Here is a 10,787-nt window from a genome sequence, read left to right as displayed (position 1 = left end):
CAAACCTTACCAGGCACTTGACAATAACACTATGATACACTACAGATATCACTCTGGGACACTATATAACAACAGACAGAAGTTATAAGACTTAAATTCCCAAAATTGTGAGTTAAAAATAATTTGGTGAATCAGACGTTGGAAAGGATAAGAGACGCTCTATACTGCAGTATACCCTACGTTAGGTGAGTAAGGCAGGGGGTGCTGTGGCAGTCAGTGGAACCCAGCACCAGAGTCTTTGGTTGTATCAGTGCATCAACATTATGCTTCTGAATGTTTCACTGTATCATATGTGGATCAGGATCACTGTGCAGGAGATGATAATCTACAGCTGCTGAGTAAACCTAACGCGTCTGTCCAGTAATAACTGCACACCAAACAAGTGAATGAGAGAGCAAAGAATTTCAGCCTTTGGCTGACAATAAAGTTGTATCGTATCGTATCGTATCGTAGGAAGGAGGACAGGGTTTATTCTGGTAAACACTGTCTGATCTGATGTGCAGTGAGACAGAAGAGGAGGAAAATAGAGGCTGCTGTCAAAGATAATGTCTCTCCCCCCCTTTCCCACTCTCTTTCTCTCGATCTGTGCACTGAATAATTTAAAGCTTTACAGTACAGCCGGTGATAAAGATAACCAAATGGCAGAAGGTCTGACTGAGACAGAGGGAGACGAAGGTAGAAACATCACTGCTCGATATTTGACTCTCAGTGATAAGCAGAACATTTGTCTGCACAAAGAGGACGATTTGCCAGATTACTGTTCCAGATAAAGATGTAATGTCACCTGATTACATTTCAATTCTACGTCGTCATTCAGGGAGGCTGGCGCTTTAGCTTACTTGAGCTGTGTGTCCGCATGTGTGTGTTCGTCCTGTAAGACTCTGCAGTGCTATTTTCTTATGAGGGCAGTATGATCATGCCAAAAAAAAGTGACACAAATCACCAGTGCAGTTTAATGACTCAGGTAGCAGGACGCCGTCATGCAATTTACATATAGCAAAATCAGCAAAAACGTCATACATTTGAAGGAGTATGGATCAATCTCCTTGAGTCAGTGTTTACTTGGAAAGATAAACGTTGATTTGTGTATTTCAAATTCAAGTATAGTATGTGACAGCCTGTTGATATTACAAGAGCATGCCACTGCAGTGGAACGCAAGTTTCAAGTAAGATACAGTATTGAAACAGTAAACCTGCGTTTACATGCAGCTGGTCAGTGAGCAGATTTCTCCGATACCACCTACACTACAATTTACAGGGAGGATTTGAAATTAAAGTTGGTAATATTTTAAAAATAAAGTCATACGATTATCTTTTAGATTATCTCTTTAGTGCTACTTTTATATACTTTGTTCTATTACATCGTTTCATTCTATTCTAATTTAAATATTTGAATGTGTTTATACATTTTCTGTGTGTGCCGCATGGAGGAGGTTACAACTGCATTTTATTGTGCAATCATGTATTGCTCATTGAGTTACAAAAACATCTTCTGATGCACAACCTTGGACACATCATCAGTGTTGTTTCCAGGAGTCACTGGGTGTTTCGGGTCTTGCAACAGACACCCTCAACCTGGCGACCCGAACGAGGCTGATCAGACCCCGGCCTGTGTCCAAGTGGCATTCTACTGCCCCCACTGCTCTCCCCTCTTTAACCAGAGCCATCTGGATGCTTTTTCTGCTGCCTCCACGTTGTTGCCTATGGCTCTTCTTTGGCTAGCACCTGTTATGCCCAGCATGCCATAGGCCTTGCTCAGGGAGTGACTGGCAAATCCCCTACTGCCCACTTCTACTGACATACACCTGGTCCTTCATCCTTTCCTCCGACAATCCTCCACCAGTTCTCGATATTTCACCCTCTTTCTCTCTTGCGCCTCCTCCATCCTTTCCTCCCAGGGCACTGTCAGCTCTAACAGGATTAGTTGTTTTGTGGCCTCAGAGACCAAGATGATGTCAGGTCTCAATTTGGACTGGGTGATGTGTGTTGGGATTTTCAGGTGCCTTTCGAGGGCGACCGTCATCGGCCAGTCTCGGGCCGTGGAGAGCAAACCTACAGAGCAGTTTTTCAGTGTCTTCTCTGGCTTTTGTCCTTCCCTGATGAAGTGAATGGCATTGGCTGTAGGTTGGGTGTATCGCCTGTTCTTGATCCCCTTGCTGATTGCCTCAGCGATGGATTTGAGGACCTGGTCGTGCCTCCATTGATACCGGTCCTCACCCAGCGCCTTGGAGCAGCTGCTCAGGATGTGTTCTAATGTTCCTATTTTGGAACAAAGGAGGCATGCAGGTTTCTATTTTGCCCCATGTGCACAGGTTGGATGGACTTGGAAGGACATCATAGACCCCCTGAATCAAAAAATTTGATCCTCTGGGGGTTCCAATTCCAGATGTCCTTCCAGGTGACACTGCTCTGCTAGTTTGCTCTTCCTCGACTGAAGTTTGCAGAGTAATATTGGGTCGCTGTTAAGCTCCCAAGTCCGGCTCTGCCTTGCGCCACAGTTCCAAAGATGTCCTTGTGTTTCAGCAGAGTCTCTGCTTGGTGGACTGCGTCGGCGGCCCTCCACTTCCTCCCTGTCCTCACAACAATCCCTGCGCCGAAAACTTTGGCATCTCTGGATCCAGAGTACTGCAGGTGTTCCTGTGCCCATGCAACAATGAACTCCTCCCTGACTGAGCTAAAAGGGAGCATGAGCTTGTTGTTCCCATATAGCCCGATGTTACTTAGGATACACGGCAGACCCAACCATCTGCGTAGATAGGTGCTCACCTTTTGCTCAAAACCTTCCACCACGGTCATGGGGACCTCATAGATAAGCAAAGGCCAGAGGATTCTTGGGAGGATTCCATGCTGGTAAACCCAAGCCTTGAATCTTCCAGGGAGCCTAGACTTATCCACTGTTCTCAACCATCCCTCCAGGTCAGCACCGGATGCCTTGATGGAGTCTCTGTCGTTCAGGCTGCAGTTGAAGACCTTCCCAAGGCTCTTCACTGGTCTCTCTGTGACTGACGGGATCTGGTGTTCTCCCAGCCTGAAGCGGAATCTGTCTGTAACCTTCCCCTTCTTTAGAACCAGAGACCTTGACTTTGCAGGTTTGAAGCTCATGCATGCCCATGCCGTGAGTCTCTCCAACCCCTGGAGGATCCACCTGGCTCCTGGTACCGCCGTTGTTGTCACTGTGAGGTCATCCATGAAGGCTCTTATGGGAGGTTGCCTTACTCCGGACTTGCTGAGATGGCCTCTGCACTCAGTTTCCGCTGCCTTGACAAGCATGTTCATTGCCAGCGCGAAGAGGGTCACTGAGATGGTACAGCCAGTGATTATCACCACCTCAAGCTGGTGCCAATCAGATGTTAGCTGACCAGTGGAGACTCTCAAGCTGAACTTGCTGTAATAGTCCAGGATGAGATCTTTCACCTTCTGCGGTACATGGTGTTTCTCCAGAGCGACCTTCACCAGCATGTGGGGTATTGAGCCATAGGCGTTGGTAAGGTTCAGCCACAGTATAGCCAGGTCCCCTCTGCCTTCTCTTGCTTCCCTGATGAGCTGAGTTACCATGCCTGTGTGTTCCAGACAACCAGGAACTCCTGGTATACCTCCCTTTTGCACAGATGTGTCGATGTAGTTATTGCTCAACAGGAAGTTGGAGAGCCTCTTGGCCACAATTCTTACAGTTCTTATACACCTTATGGGGCACTCCACTTGGGCCTGGTGCTGTGCTCGATCTTGTTCTCCTCACCACTTCCTCCCTTAGGCTGGGCTCCTTCAGGTTGAAGTCTGATGAAGGCTCTGGTGGTGTTATCAGCGCATCGCACGGACCCAGTGGTTGTTCTCTGCTGGAGTCACTATATGTGGCCTTGAGGTGGTCGTTTAAGGCATCCTTGGAGTAGGTGAGGCGGCCAGCCCTCTTTTGGCCAAGAAGCTGCTTGGTCAACTTGAATGGATTGGCCAAGAATGCTGCCCTTTTCCTGGCTCTCTCCTTCCGCCTCCTTCTGTGGCACTCTGCCCTCCGTAAGGTCAAGAGTTGTTTCCTTAGGATTGCTCTCAGGTCCACTGAGTAAGCCCTGACTGCAGTACGCAGATAGAGGAGTGGCTCAATGTGGGTGGAGCTAAACGTTTGACTCCGCCCACTTGCCAAATAGCAATTGGCAGAGCCATTTCTCTATCACTCTGGCAATTGGTCTGAGGGGAAAACACAGGACTTTCAAGCTGACCGGAGATCTTTTCACGCGTGTGAAGTTTGCTTTTCCCGTTGTTGTTTTCTTAACCCAACTGTCCGTTGTTGGCGTCCCCCAGAGACATGGGCTCGTTTCCCGCGAATTACGTTTGCTTTCCCCATTATCCTTTTCCTTAACCCAGCGGCGGAGTGGAACCAAAACATCGCGGGCAGCCAGCGTCAGTCCGAGGGCAGCCAGCGTCCGTCCGCGGGCAGCCAGCGTCCGTTCGCGGGCAGGCAGTGTCCGTTCGTGGGCAGGCAGCCGGCAGGTTAGTTCGTCCAGACTTTCCCGATTGCCACTCCGCCTCTGCCTTAACAACCGTCAGTTGTTGTCTGGCGTTCCCCAGAGACCAGGGCTCATTTCCCGGGAGTCATGTTTGCTTTCCCCGTTCTTCTTTTCCTAAACCCAACCCCGTTCTTTTTTCCTTTATACAATTCAAATATCATTATTTATTATAATCTATATATCTATATATAATATACATTATAAAGGTGTTGCATTGACGTTTGAGAATGTGCTGCCTGATGTCCGCCACCAGATGGCGCGCCCACGGAGTCAAACGTTTAGCTCCGCCCACATTTGGCCCAACCCCGATCTGCGTACTGCAGTCAGGTGCAATTGGGTCCGCTAGGCCGGCTCTCGCGACTTCCCCTGCTGACTTGTATTGCCTCTTTAGCAGCCTGAGTTCTGCCCTGAGGCATTGGATTTTCTTTACTCTGTGGCTGAGGGTATATGCTGATGGAGCAGGCTTGGGTGCCTCGGTTCCAAATCGCTCATCTGTGATGTTCACTATGAGGGTGGTCATCGTTCTCAGTCGGTGGTCCACGTCCCCTTTGGCTGTCACTTCCAGGACCTGGCTTACATCTTCCTCACATTGTTGCCACTGGATACTTGGTTGGACCGAAGGGGCACAGCCAGTTGCTATGGTTGCAGCTTGCTGGCTTTGGAGGCCCTGTGGGTTGTCAGGAGATGCTGTCTCTTGGGTTATGGTGGCAGGTGAGCTGCTGGCAGGAGGTGTTGACAACACTAGGAGGCTCCGGGCACTGTACATTTCTTAACTTAGGCTGGCTTATTATAAGTGTATTAGTGACCTAAGATGGAGACCTTTTCGGTGTGAGTATTTAGACTGATGCTGCAGTAAGAGGACATGTTCTGTAGAGAAAGAGCCCACAGGGTTACTTTGTCTCAATTCTACTATGCAGTTTGATATTTAGCTATGGAAACCTTTTTTTTAACCTTTACTGTTATGTTTTCAGTTGTATAACTTGACTCAAAATCAACTTGACTCAGTTTGTAGTTTTCATTATTTTGAATATGAGTAATTATCTTTCCAGTTTATTCCCAAAATGACCCAGAGGTACTTTCCCTTACTGAAGTTTTGTCATGCACATGTGCACACGAAAAAACAAATCCCATTAAAAAGCTGGTTATGTGTCTGAACATGAGTAAAGGAAACATGTCTTCTTGTTTACATGACGTATAATAAATCAGTTCACCACAGAAAGTAGGTAACTACATGCACTGTGTATGTTTGTGAGAGAGAGGTATTGAAGTGGAGCAGGGATGTGCATAGACATTTGGAGGGGCTATTGCTCTAATCTGGAAAAAAAGGCAATCCCCCTCCCCCAGCCTTCAAAGATGGAGATTTCTCCAAAAGAAACATTATAATTCTGAATAAGTTCTCTTGTTATGGTTTTGGTATTGTGCCTTGTATTTTATTCTATTTCTGTCTGGTATTTTGGTCCTGTTTTGTCTTATTGCGATTGTGTACTTTTCTGTCTTGTTTGTATTGTGTATTCCGGTTTGTTTTTATGTTTCCTGTTTTATTGTGAAAGTCTGGTTTTCTGTCTTGTCTTATCTGGTTTTACTTCCTGTGTTTTCCCACCCTTTTTGATTACTCTCCCTATCCTAATGTGTTTCACCTGTTGTATTACTTGTTCCTTGTTTTGTCATTACCTCAAGTATTTAACCTCTGTGTTCCCTTTGTCTCCTGTCAGATTGTCTTGTGTTTTGCCCGTCAGTTTGTGTCTGTTTGTGTCCTGGTCCGCTCAGCGTGTTGTAGCCTGTTGCCGTTGGTTTTTTTATTTCTCCCTGCGTGATTTTGTAAGTTTTCCCTCAGAGTTTTTCCGTGTGCTTTTTCCAGTCTTTGTACTGCCGTTTTCTGTTAACATAAATCCTCAAGCTCAAACCATCTCCTGCCTGCCTGCCTCTCCCTGCATTTGGGTCCACTATCTTCCGCTAATCATCACATCTATAATGTATCTTTAAATTAAGAATACTATTGGCATCTATCTTTTTCCTTATCACGCTTTTACTGACATGGCCCTTTCATAGAACACTCACCACATTGGGTGTTTCTCAATCTCAAGAATGCAAAGAACGGACTTGTGTTCTTGGGGAGAACGTTCTTGCTGGTTGTTCTTGGAAGAATGAACTCGCAAGTTCACAAGCACAGAAAACGCTGTTAACAGTTTGAGACGATGCGTTCTTCCTGTTATTGCTCAACACCCCCAGCACAGAGGCTACCTGCAGGGGTCCAAAATAACAGCTAGATATAAAAACCACAACAATATAACCACTTTGTATTAAAACAATCTCCGGACAAGAAAACCTCATAATGCTACAACTATTGCAATAATATTGAAAAATAAAACTAATTGAGCTTTAATTTGATTGTTAATGGTTTAGCTCAAACACCCCTTACTTATTCAAAAGAGTGGAACGCGATCCCTACTATTATTAGTGTATAAGTTTAAGTCAGTTTAAATAAAAAAATAAGTAGGCATATGCAGTGGTGTGTCCTATGTGTTCCTATTAATGTTATGTGGAATTATCATTTCTATATTATTGTAGTGCACTGTATATGCCCAGGGAGATGGAAATTAGCAATTCAAATTATAAAGGTTGGTGTCTCCCCTTTAGTCTACATAATCTGTCATAGCATGTTACCACTTTATGTACAACTGTTCATTTATCATACAGACTGAAACTCAACTTCTAATAAATCAGAAAACAAATACACCAAAAATATGAACTAAATACAAAATCTAATGTAGGCTATAGCCTATGGCATAATTTAAACAACTCTCCCGAAAAGAAACGGGTATATTTCTTACCTGCTGCACTGTGTGTGTGTGTGTGTGTGTGTGTGTGTGTGTGTGTGTGCTTGTGGAGTTTAACTCCGAAAAGACAGTTAACCACAGGTTCCCGTTAATCTTATGATGGACATGTGTTGTGATATTTAAACAAACGATCCGTCAACGGTGAAATAAAAGCCTCTTATTTACGGGACCGGTTTAAAAGACCTCCGGCTTACAGCGGGGTCTCAGAGTGTGACTGTCCGAGTGATGAGCTAGCGGCCCCGGCAGACGCTAGCGGCCCCGGGAGACGCAAGCTGGCGGCCGCGTCACTTTATGGAGCTCCGAAAACTTTGGAGCAAATGGTCAATTCTGCAAAGATTTTCACAAGACTGCCTATATTCGAAATCTAAACCATTCATTTCTCGCCTCAAATGTTCTCAGAAGTGAATTTAGTGATGAATAAGATGGCGAAATTTTTTTTTCGGCTGTCTACATACCGGAAACCCGACCATCATTGAATGCCGAAATGAATGTTGGGATACGGGTGCTGCGAAGTTCATACAAGTTACCAACCGATGCATCCTCGGTAAAATGGGCGTGTCAAGAACATTTCCGGGAATCTTAACTGTTCTTGGTGAAATGCGAACTTGTGTATTGGGACAGTACTTTGGCAACACAAGATGACGTTTCACAGGGACACAAGAACACAAGTCAATAGAAGAACACAGATTGAGAAACGCCCATTATATAGAAGTCTGATTTGTTGAGTGATGCTCCGCATGCTCTCCCTCCCTCTCTGGTCTGTAGCCTTGTGGTAGGCCTCATCTTGAATAGAATTATTAGAATCTGAATAAAGTAACTTATACAGTATACTGTACAAAAAGATCAATTACAACATGACTACAGCCAGTAACAGTATTGTACTCAATCCCCAGGTTCTCAAATGCTCTGTGAACTGGAGCTTACATAAAATAATAACATATTGACTGTAAACAACGTATAACCTACCATGATTCAAGAGCCCAAACCATCCCATCCCTGAGCCTCTCTCTTCTCTACAGAACGCACACTAATGTAACAGACGTAACGTAGCTACGTTAGCCTACTACTGCAACATAGACTGTCATTAGCTTATAATAACATAGCATTTTACGTAAATATAAGGCAATGCTGCGCGATATGATGCAAACCTTACAAGCTGAAGGCGCACTTTATTCAAATCTCAAGTGGATTTTTTTGGTTATTCAGGGCATAAGTCATAATCTCCATAACTTTAAAAACTCACGTGAAGGCAGAAGGGCTTGGCGTTCCCTCTCTTTCATACGCGGTGCTCCATGTGTGGGAATATAAACAAAGTCACGTGACCGGGGGCACAGGGCAAGATTTGATGATATAGCAATTTAATTTGATTTAACTTGATGGGCGTATTATCGTATTGATGTAACAACAACAGCACAAAAAGAAAGAAAAAAGTTTATTTAGGCTCTTTCACCAGAGGGGCAGCTGAACCAATCAGGGCAAATGGGCTACGGGCAACAATAGCTCATACCTGTGCATGTCCCTGTGAGCAGGGAGCAGAGACCGACAGGGAGACAGAGATTAGCGGTGATAGCAAGGTAATGTGTGTTTGACCTCCTGAGGGGCTGTAAGCAGCAGATAAGCTAAAGACTTCCGCAGACACTCGCTGTAATTAGTTAATCTATCTGATCATGTAAAGACAGAAGTTACACAGATTGCTTCTCTCTGCTCCAGTGACCCCATGAGTCCACACTTTTGAACTTTGACCCTTTGCAGACTAAGCTGCTGCCTCTGAAAAGTAATTGTGCCCCCCCTTCCCGTGTTAATATAAAAATACATGCACGCTGCAATATAGCCAGAAACAAACTAAAGAATTTAGTTTAGTGGTAAAACAGAACTGTTTTGAGTAAGACTGGAACAAAACTCTGGCAGAGGAGAGCAGGCAAACGCTATCAACAGTGAGTCTATCATGAAGCAATAGTGTTTGAAACGCAGGAAGACAGAATCACAACTAATCAGAGTTCCCACCTCCACAAGCTGGCAGGAGCTGTATTGAGTTTGGCAGCCTGAAACGACCCAGAACACTAGGAAACCAACGGCAGAGAAACACACCTGTCCAAGAGCAACACAGTGGGAGATCAGGTTTCCTTTCTATTCATCACAAACACATCACGAGTGCATCGAAACAAACTCCTCAGTGGGCTACTACTTTACAAGACGGAATAGTTATGGATTAATACACTTCTGGCTGCAGAACATGTGCTCAAAAGACATTTATTTAATAATAAAACTTTGTTAGAACGCTTTAAGCAATTATTTAATAAATTGAAAACTTTCAACATAATACACACTAAAAGATAGTCAGATAGTGTTGTGCGTGGGACATTAAGTCAGACTCAGTGGTGAGTGAAACCGAAGCAGAGGAACAGACTCAAAGCTGTAGCCGATCCAAAGTAGCGCACTTTTTAATTGACATTTAACAGGCAAATAAAACGCTGATACAGATAATCTGCAAAAAACGGCCTGATAATCGTTCAGGGACAGAGGTGTCAAAAGTATTCACATTCATTACTCAAGTAGAAGTATAGATACTAGGGTTTGAAAAGACTTTTGTAGAAGTTGAAGTATCAACTCAAGCTTTTTACTTAAAGGAACACGCCGACTTATTGGGAATTTAGCTTATTCACCGTAACCCCCAGAGTTAGACAAGTCGATACATACCCTTCTCATCTCCGTGCGTGCTGTAATGCTGTCTGACGGTTCCAGCATTAGCTTAGCCCAGCACAGATCCTGCAGGTAACTGGTTCCAACTAGCCTACTGCTCCCAATTGTGACAAAAGTGACAAAATAACACCAACATGTTCCTATTTACATGTTGTGATTTGTAGAGTCACAGCGTGTACAAAAAACAACGTAACATGAGACACAGCCATCTTCTAACAGTAAACAAACCGGGAACTATATTCTCAGACAGGCTTGCTGCGAGCATATCACTCCGCCCAAGTACAAAATTGTTCCACCTGAGAATATAGTTCCCAGTTTGTTTACAGTTAGAAGACGGCTGTGTCTCATGTTACGTTATTTTTTGTACACGCTGTGACTCTATAAATCACAACATGTAAATAGGAACATGTTGGCGTTATTTTGTCACTTATTCGGAGCAGTAGGATTGCTGGAACCATTCACCTGCATGTTCTGTGATGGCCTGATGCCGCTGGAGCCGTCAGGCAGCGTTACAGCACACACTGAGATGAGAAGGGTATGTATCGACTTGTCTAACTCTGGGGGTTACGGTGAATAAGCTAAATTCCCAATAAGTCGGCGTGTTCCTTTAAGTAAAAGTGTAAAAGTACTAGTTTCAAAACTACTTAAAGTATAAAAGTAAAAGTAATGTAAGGCAGAGATCTTCAACAAGGGGTCCTCAAAGTCATTGCAGGGGCCCTCCAAATTATTGTAAATTTTTTAGTCTTTTTAT

General features: G+C 44.4%; 1 pseudogene; it reads right to left on the bottom strand.

Annotated features, from left to right (window-relative positions):
- Positions 1-1,597: 1,597 nt before the first annotated feature.
- On the bottom strand, positions 1,598-5,265 carry LOC114563624 (uncharacterized; annotated as a pseudogene).
- Between the last annotated feature and the right edge of the window lie 5,522 nt (positions 5,266-10,787).

This window comes from Perca flavescens, chromosome 11 (assembly GCF_004354835.1).
Source record: "Perca flavescens isolate YP-PL-M2 chromosome 11, PFLA_1.0, whole genome shotgun sequence".
NCBI lineage: Eukaryota > Metazoa > Chordata > Actinopteri > Perciformes > Percidae > Perca > Perca flavescens.
Note: the sequence above shows the minus strand (reverse complement) of the source record. Positions and strands in the feature narration are given on the sequence as shown.